The sequence below is a fragment of the Crocodylus porosus genome, unplaced genomic scaffold (genome assembly GCF_001723895.1).
Source record: "Crocodylus porosus isolate Cpor-Errol unplaced genomic scaffold, CroPor_comp1, whole genome shotgun sequence".
Classification (NCBI taxonomy): Eukaryota; Metazoa; Chordata; order Crocodylia; family Crocodylidae; genus Crocodylus; species Crocodylus porosus.
The window spans coordinates 38,913,683-38,922,496 of NW_017728948.1; the positions used below are offsets into that span (position 1 = coordinate 38,913,683).

At 47.9% G+C, this 8,814-nt stretch overlaps 1 long non-coding RNA gene across 1 annotated transcript in view; it reads left to right on the forward strand.

The window, feature by feature from the left end:
* The first annotated feature begins 1,131 nt into the window (after positions 1 to 1,131).
* The window catches only part of LOC109321940, a 10,307-nt gene continuing 2,624 nt past the window's right edge, over positions 1,132 to 8,814 (forward strand). Inside the window, exon 1 of the long non-coding RNA XR_002104237.1 lies at positions 1,132 to 1,143. This is a non-coding gene — a long non-coding RNA (uncharacterized LOC109321940). The remainder of the gene's footprint in view (positions 1,144 to 8,814) is intronic.

Consider the following 8,814-nt stretch of genomic DNA (forward strand, 5'->3'; position numbering starts at 1 on the left):
AGATCTCATGCTAATCCAATAGCATTTCATGTGTTAAACAATGGCACATTCCAGTTCAAAGTAAGTATAAACAAAGTATTCAAAGTAGCATAAAATAAATGCTTTATTATTTATCCAAAGAAAAAACTATATTAGTAGCAAAAATAGGTGGATTTTCCTAATGAAAATGAATCTTTAGATTTCATGGTATGTTCATAAACTCTTTTTAGTCACTTTTCTGTTTGTTTGGGGTTTTTTTTAATATTTTGCTGTTAAAATAATCTTCAGCATGATGCAATCTGTTGACTGCCACATGTCAGAAATAACAATAGAAAGAGCAATCGAACATAAAAAGAGATTTTCTTTGTCTAACACTGAAAACCACCTTCCAGGGGTAACATTCTCTGAAGCAGGCTGCTGATACTCGTGTTCCTCCCTCTGCATTTATCCAGGTGGTTAGTACAATCACCAAGGATGTAGGAGATCTGATTTCAGTTCTTGCCACTGCATGAGACTACACTCTTCCCACTTACCACAAGTACACGGTGCCCTTACCACCACACATAGAAGCCCTCCTGTTGAAGGTCACTTTACATGCAATGCCTAAAGTCATTGCAGCATAAATAGAATATGATTGTTGGCATGTAAGTGCAATTATGGTTTTCTAACCTACCTTTTAGGGCATTTACTTCTGGGACAGGAGTCCTGGGTACTAGTTCCTGCTTCAAGGCTGTTTTTGTATTTTGCATTAAACAGTCATTGGGTGATATGTATACACCATTTTTTAATTAAAAGATTGACATTTATACTGATTTCCCAAAGCCTGGGTATGTAACTTAACCACTGCATGTTAATATTGCAAACTTTGGGGTATAGGCAATGATAATAACTGTTTTGATTATCAACTGATGCCCATACAAATTGTCATGATATATCTGTCACTTCTTCAAGTTCCTAAAGTGATACAAGTGTAACAAAACTGTTACAATTTAGCCCTATTTCATCTATCATTAAAGTTATTGCAATTTTGCTAACTTGTATCACAGCAAGAGCATGTTACACCCAGTAGTGTATCTAGGGTGTGGCAAGCAGGGCACCAGCCCAAGATCCTGACTATGATGAGGTGCCAGAATTGCCTCCCCATGAGAATCTGCCATGACAGAGGTGGCCTTGCATTGCTTGTCATAGCAGCCAGATAGGGTAATGTTGCACTAAACAATCTATTGGCACGGGGAAGTGGTGGTGGTGGTGAGTGGCGTGAGCAATGTATTCCTCCTCTCCCCCTGGGGACCTTTGCCACAGGAGGTGCAGCCCTGTGCCCAGTATGTATGTATGGGGGGAGGGAAAGGGAGCAGGGCAATGGGGTCCCAGTCTCAGCAGGGAGCCCAGGCACAGAGCTGCTGCCATTGACCAGAACTGACTCAGTTACATACATCAGTCGCAACAGTAGCAGAAGACCCCTTCCCTTTCTCCTTTCTTTCCCCTTCCCTTTTCTCATACCCCATCCCCCTGGTCTATGATGGTCAGCATACCTTCCCCTCCCTGTACCCAGGCTCTCTATTAGCTTGCTGTGTCTCTAGTTATATCATAAGATCTGACGCCTACTCCAGCATGCCAGCTCCCTTTCTCTTTTCAAAATGGTTACAAGTTATATTTGGCTAGAGCTCTAGCTACCCACAGAATTTAGGTGTCTTCAGTGTTAGACAAATCTATATAATAGGGGTTTGAGGATCCACATTTTGAATATGGCCACATCTCCATGAGTGGTGGAGTATGCAGTTGTTACTGCACAACCATTCAGTACTTACATAACGAAGTACTAAATGACTGCACAGTAACCAGCATTACTGTACAGTAGCATGGCCCCACCATTTATTTCTGGCACTACTGCACAATAGCATCTTATGTAGACATGGCCTGTAAATCCCTCCTTACATGCCTAAATCCTGCTGTAGAGGATCTAGCACTTACTTTCTCTGTATATTAGTTTCTCATCTGTAAATTCCTGTCAGGCCAACCTGGTGGTCTTCCACAACCAGGTCACCAAATCCTTAGATGTAGGGGTACCAGTGGATGTAGTCTTTCTGGACTTTCAGAAGGTCTTCGACACTGTCTCTCACCCCATTCTCATTAAAAAACTGAGGGACTGTGGTGTCAAAACTTATACAGTCAAATGGGTCGCCAACTGGCTGGAGGGCTGCACCCAGACAGTCATAGTGGACAGGTCATTTTTGACCTAGAGGGATGTGGGCAGGGGGGTTCCACAGGGCTTGGTCCTTGGGCCCGAATTGTTCAACATCTTCATCCGTGACTTGGATGAGGGGGTAAAAAGCACCCTGTTCAAATTTGCTGATGACACTAAGATGTGGGGGGATGTGGGCACACTAGAAGGGTGGAATAGGCTACAATCAGACCTAGACAGGTTGCAGGGGTGGGCAGATGAGAATTGGATGGGATTCAACACTGACAAGTGCAAGGTGATGCATCTGGGGAGGAACAACCAGCACCATACCTACAGGCTGGGGAACTCCCTTCTCATCAGTACAGAGGCAGAAAAGGATCTCAGAGTCATCACTGATGCCAAGATGAACATGGGCCGGCAGTGTGGGGATGCAGTCAGGAAAGCCAAACGCACCTTGTCATGCTTCCACAGATGTATCTCAAGCAGGTCTAAGGAGATGATCCTCCCCCTCTATGTGGCTCTGGTCAGGCCACAGCTGGAGTACTCTGTCCAATTCTGGGTGCTGTAGTTCAAGAGGGTTGTGACAACATGGAGAGAGTCCAGAGGAGGGCCACTCGTATGATCAAGGGGCAGCAGGGCAGGCCCTATGAGAAGAGGCTATGGGACTTGAACCTATTCAGCCTCCACAAGAGAAGGCTGAGAGGGGATCTAGTGGCCTGTTACAAACTAGTCAGAGGGGACCAGCAGGACTTGGGGGAGTTGCTGTTTTCCTGAGCACTACCAGGAGTGACTAGAAATAACGGTCACAAGCTGGCAGAGTGTAAATTCAGATTAGACATCAGGAGGCGCTACTCCACTATCAGGGTGGCTAGGACCTGGAACCAACTTCCAAGCAAAGTGTTGCTGGCTCCTACCCTGGGGGTCTTTAAGACAAGGCTGGACAATCACCTTGCTGGGAGCATTTGACCCCAGTACTCTTTTCTTGCCATGGCAAGGGGTCGGACTCAATGATCTGCTCAGGTCCCTTCCGAGCCTACTATCTATGAAACTATGAAAATGAGATCAAAGAACTTTGTCTCATCAAAGGGATAGAGATGCACATATAAACAATTATTCCAGAATGATGGATCAAAATAACTGACTGAGACCCATAGGTCATTGATACTTATATCAGCATTAAATCGTGTGTGGATCTCTCATTTTTTCTTCCCGTTGGAATGACATTTTCTATGAAGAAAAGAAAAATGAATATAGCCAATAATAATAACAGGACAATTTTCGTGAAGATCTGCATACCAAAACTACATATGATGCAATTCTAATAACACATTTTAAATGAAACCTTTGAATAATCTATGTAACTAAAGTCTTGCTGGCGGATCACACTTTAAGAGTTGCTTTTTTGTGAGAGATGCTAACTGTTCCAATAACTTGCTCGATTTTTAAGTACAAGAAATACCCAACAAACTAGTAGACTCTTTCACTAAATAGGGAAAACATGGAAGTTTGACTTTAAAAAGAAATAAGGGGCTTTGGTTTGTCTTCAGGATTTGAAACACAACAGGCCACTACCTGTTCAAGTTTTTTACCTTCCTCTATAGTCACCTTACTACTGATCTGTCTGCAGTTTTGAAAGCTTTATAGCTATGTATTGTCCCTCAAACATTCAGTAGTCTAAGAATTGTTGTCTTCTTTACATTAGTCTATTGAGTTAGTAGACTTTGTGATTGGCAGCTGTGGAATTTGAAATTTATTTAAAGATAGCCTATATATTTTTTTTTTTTACAGATATTCCATGTTGACTTCTATTTATTGCTATTAAAGGAAATTACACCCTAATAAAGGAAGCTAAAGTTCTGTAAATAGTTCACACTATCTCTGTGAAGTCTGCTTTTTTCAACAGCTTCCTGAAAATATTTTAATATACTGAGTTGTACTTTTTCACCCTTTATATGAACATTAATTGTTTTGGATAATAGCCTGTTTCTGTCAGCTGTAAGGTAAGAAAGGTGTTTGTCACAGTTTTGGTAACTGGTGTAAATAGAAAGGTGACATGGAGGACAGACCCCTGTGCTAATTGTTTTCAGTTTACTGCAAATGATGAGATTCTATTCCAATCAAAATATGAGTCATGCCTTTTGACTATAGGAAAGAATAAGAAAACTGAGACAGCTAACACTTGCTTAGGTATTGGTAGCAAGGAACATTAAATGACAATTTATAGAATAAAATTTAAGTTAAAAAATCTATTCAGAACATGCAAAAGTAAAATAAAAGAAGGACAACTTGAATAAATTGATGTATCTGAGTTATTGTAGAGGTGCCTTCAGGCCATTACAGTTAACACTGTGTCAGCACTACCATTAATAACCTCACAGTTCAAAGGATTTTATATCTCAGCTGCAAAAGAGTGACTGGTATATGCCAGACTATGGGCAAATAGGTTTTTCCTTCCTGTGTCACAGAAGAAAGAAAGAAAGAAAGAAAGGCTTTGACTTTTAGAAAAGTTTATTCTGGGAAGGTGACAAATGGGGGGCAGTAAAGACCCTACAATTTGGCCTGAAGGCCTGGGCCTCAAGGACAAGGCTTGGGCTTATGGCCTGCAAGGCCTGCCTGCACACTCTAAACAAAAAAACAAACAAAACACAAGGGACAAAAAAGTATATACATATATACAGCTCTACAGCGGAGATACATCAGGGGTCGGCCCACATGGGCAAAGCCCAAGGTCTTGGCTTGCTGAACCCACCCCTGCACTCTGAACAGGTGGTGGCATCACATCAGAAGGAGCAGGTGTTCCCTTTTGACTCAGCACAGAGCCCCTTAAACGGCCCTGTGTTCCTCAAAGGTGGGCACCATCTGCCAGAGGACTGCATGCTCGAACTCACGTGAGAGGTGGGCCCATGCCAGCAGATGGAAGAGCTGCAGAGTGTTGTTCATCCCGGATCCAGCAAGCCAGTTTTGGTGGGTCTTCAGGATGGCCATCTTTGCCTGGCCCACCATGAAGTTGGCCAGCCTGACTGCGCCCTGCTTGGCCACCCGGTATGGGAAAGAGCAGATATATGTATCCTCTGAAAAGTCCCAGCCCAACACCCCAAAGGTGAAAAAGAGTGGTCACACTGGGGGCAGTTGAGAAAGGCATGAAAAATGTTCTCTTCCACCACGCCTGGGCAGAAGGGGCAGGCTGCCAAGGCTACTGTGTTCAGGTGGCACACAGAGGTGCCAGAGGACAGGATGCCATGCACCAATCTCCACTGGAGGTTGCTGGTCTTCTGCATTGCTGCCACACAGTATCAGGGAAGCTGGCCAGCACCTGGGCATGCCAGGTGTGCACCACCCTCATGTAGAGTCCTTCCTGGGGCAGTGTGCCAAAGGGGCAGCCTGTTTGCTTCTGGGGGCAGTGTGGAGCCTCAGCAGTGTGTCAGGTCAGTCATCCAGCTCATTGGCCACTGCTGAGATGACTGGCAGCAGTGGGAAGGTGTCAACCATGGTGGGGAGGGCCCAGTGGGCCTGGGAGTAGCTTTCCAGGGTGGTCACTGTCTCCATTGAGAGGGCAGCCCTAATGGCCCACGGAAGCCAGCCTGCAGTGCAGATGGAGCACAGGGCCAGCTGGGCAACAGGGCTTTAGCCAACAGCCAGCCCAACAGAGTGGGGTCCAGGAGGTGCCCCAGGTGAGTGGTATGCACCTTGATGAGGGCAGCCATGAGGCAGGTGGAGGCCAGAAATGGCACAACATGCTGCAGAACAGCCTTGTAGACCACAGGCTCCTGAAACAGATGCAGGAAATACATGCACCTGGTCTTGGGACAAAGATGGAAGGCAGCCTGCCAGGCCTGCACCATGCTGTGGTAGAATGGGGGAAGCACTGCCCCATACAGGAAGGTGAAGTCCAGCATAAACAGCTCTCAGTCAAAGCTGAGGCTCCCCACTCAGTGCAGGAACCGACACACCAGCTACTGCCATGGGAGGTCACTCTTGGCATACAGAAGCTGCTGGAGGGCTTGCAGGTGGTAGGCAGCCACCCCGCTGGCTAGGTTGATCAGGCCCTGGCCCCACTCAGTGATAAACAGGTAAAGGGAAGCTTGTGGGAGCCAGTGGTATCTGTTCCAAAAGAAGTCCACTAGGAGCCACTGCAGCCTCTCAAGCAGTGCCACAGGTTTTCCACCACCAGGTTGTTGGTGATGAGGACCCGGTGATGGTAGGAAAGGGTAGGCAAGTGCCAGCACCAGCACTGTGGATGGGCCTCCACTCCCTTTGTCAGGTTCTCCTAGTTGTGGTCTGCAAAGTCTGGTGGCCCCAGGAACACTCCCAGAGCGTTGAGGCTTTCCCAGTGCCAGGCAAGGCCCCTGGCAGGTTTGGGGGCAGTCTGCCAGCCCATGTCCCAAGCACGAGAGTATCAGTCTTGCCCCAGTTGATGTGGGCTGATGAGGTGAGCTTGTGGGTGTACCAGCAGTCTACCAGGCCCCACACATCCTGCTGGCTGCCCAGGAAGACTTTCACTTTATCTGCATATGCCTTCAGCTGGATTGGGAGGCTGGTGGTTCGGCCCTGGTGCTGGTGGCAGCTGATGTCACCTGACCTTAAGCTGGTCAGGTGACATCACAGAACGTGCAGCAGTGGTTTGATGGCCAGGGCATACAGCATGCCTGACAGGGGACAGCCCTGGCAGATGCCTCAATGCACCGGGAATGGGGTGCACAGAACACTGTTCACCTTCAGCAGGCTGGAGGCATCATGGTACAGGACCCAGAGTGGCGTGATGAAAAGGAGCCCAAAGCCAAAAGCCTCGAGCATGCCAAGGAGGTACTGGTGGTCAACTCAATTGAAGGCCTTTCCTGGTACAGAGAGACCAGGCCAATGTTCAGGCCAAACAGCTCCACAGCCATGAGCAGGTCATGCAGCAGGAACAGATTGTCCTGGATGGTCCTGCCCAGCACCCAGTAGTTCTGCTTGGGCCCAATGAGAGAGGCCATGATAGTGCCGAGCTAGTTTGCCAGTGCCTTCACCAAGGTCCTATAGTTGGTACACAGCAGGGAGTATGGCCACCAGTTCTTAAGGCAGCTGAGGTCCCCCTTCTTGGTCAGTAAGGTGAGCAGTGCCTGGTGGCAGCTGGTCAGCAGGGTCCCATCAGTGAGGCTGTCATGGAAGACACAGAGGAGGCTGGGCCCAAGGAGGGGCCAGAAGGCTTTGTAAATGTGATCATCTCATCCACCACAAAGGTCATGGACAGAGGCAGGGTCTGGGCCCCCACCCCTGAGGAGCATGAACCCCTGCTTCTGGAAGGACAAGATGTGCCTGAGACTGGACTTCCTGTTCCCCATTGTCAGCCTGTGCCAGGGGCTGGTGTGGATGCCATAGCACTTGAGCGCTTTGGTGAGGTCCAGACTGGCAGGTGTGGGGGGACACTGGAGGTCGTAATCCACACTGCCACGGTTTCCAGGGGCATAGCCAAATAGTGGATGCCCAAGACCACCAGCCCCACTGCACACACCTCCCTCACCAGGTTGGGGGAGCTCAGGTAAATGATGCATACTGAGTTCACCCAGGAGGTGTACTGAATGTTCTAGCATTCCACCAGGTCCAACAGAGCTCTGGCATAGGTCTCCACCTTGACGTGGAGAGAGGCGTGCACCCACAGGCCATGGCTGAGGGGTAGGTCTGCAGAGACATCCCCGTGCCATGTGCCCTGGCTCCTGGCAGCCATCCTGGGCAGGAGAGGGTTAATTCTCCCATAGGAGCTGCCACAAGGAAGAAAAAAAAAAGCCTCAGACTGAAGCTGGGGACTGGGAGGGGGCTAAAACAGCCCCCAAATCATTCCCAGGTGTGGGGGGCAGTGGGAAATTGGTATTTTAATTTTGTTTTTAGCCCCATAAGTGGTAGTTAGTGTTGGGTAATCACTGTCCCCCACAGACTGGACTGATGCCGCCTGCCAGTTGTCTAGTGTGTCCTCAAATACAATTGGGGTGTCACACGCGTATATTTTCCCTGCCACGACTTTGAGATTAATGGAGTTGGTTCAGATGTCTGACGTGTGTAGTCCAATTATGAGTCTTACTGGCGTCTTGTGAGGCCCCAAATTTCTGAGGGCTCCACCACCCCTACACCCTCACCCATTCCACCAGGTGGTGGCCAACTGCCATGTATCCACTCACCTACTCAAATAATCCACAAAAGAAATGAGAATCAAAAGAAACACTACAACCCAGAAGGTCCCCTTGATCTGTACAGCTGCTCCGGCCATCTGCAGCCGCCTTCTGATCCAAACTTGACCTCCGAGGGGTCGGGTACCTCCTTTTTGGCTCTCGGAGAACCCCCTTGTAGGGCTTGACAAGAGTCCCTTTTAACAGTTTAAGATTTCATAGATTTCATAGATTTCATAGACATTAGGGCTGGAAGGGTCCTCGGGAGATCATCGAGTCCAGACCCTGCCCAAAGGGCAGGAAGTCAGCTGGGGTCATAGGATCCCAGTAAGATAAGCATCCAATTTACTTTTGAAGGTGTTCAATGTAGGTGCTTGAACCACCTCCACTGGCAGACTGTTCCAGACCTTGGGGGCTCAGACATTAAAGAAATTCTTCCTTATGTCCAGCCTGAAACGGTCTTGCAGGAGTTTGTGACCATTTGACCTAGTCATCCCTTGGGGCGCTCTGGTG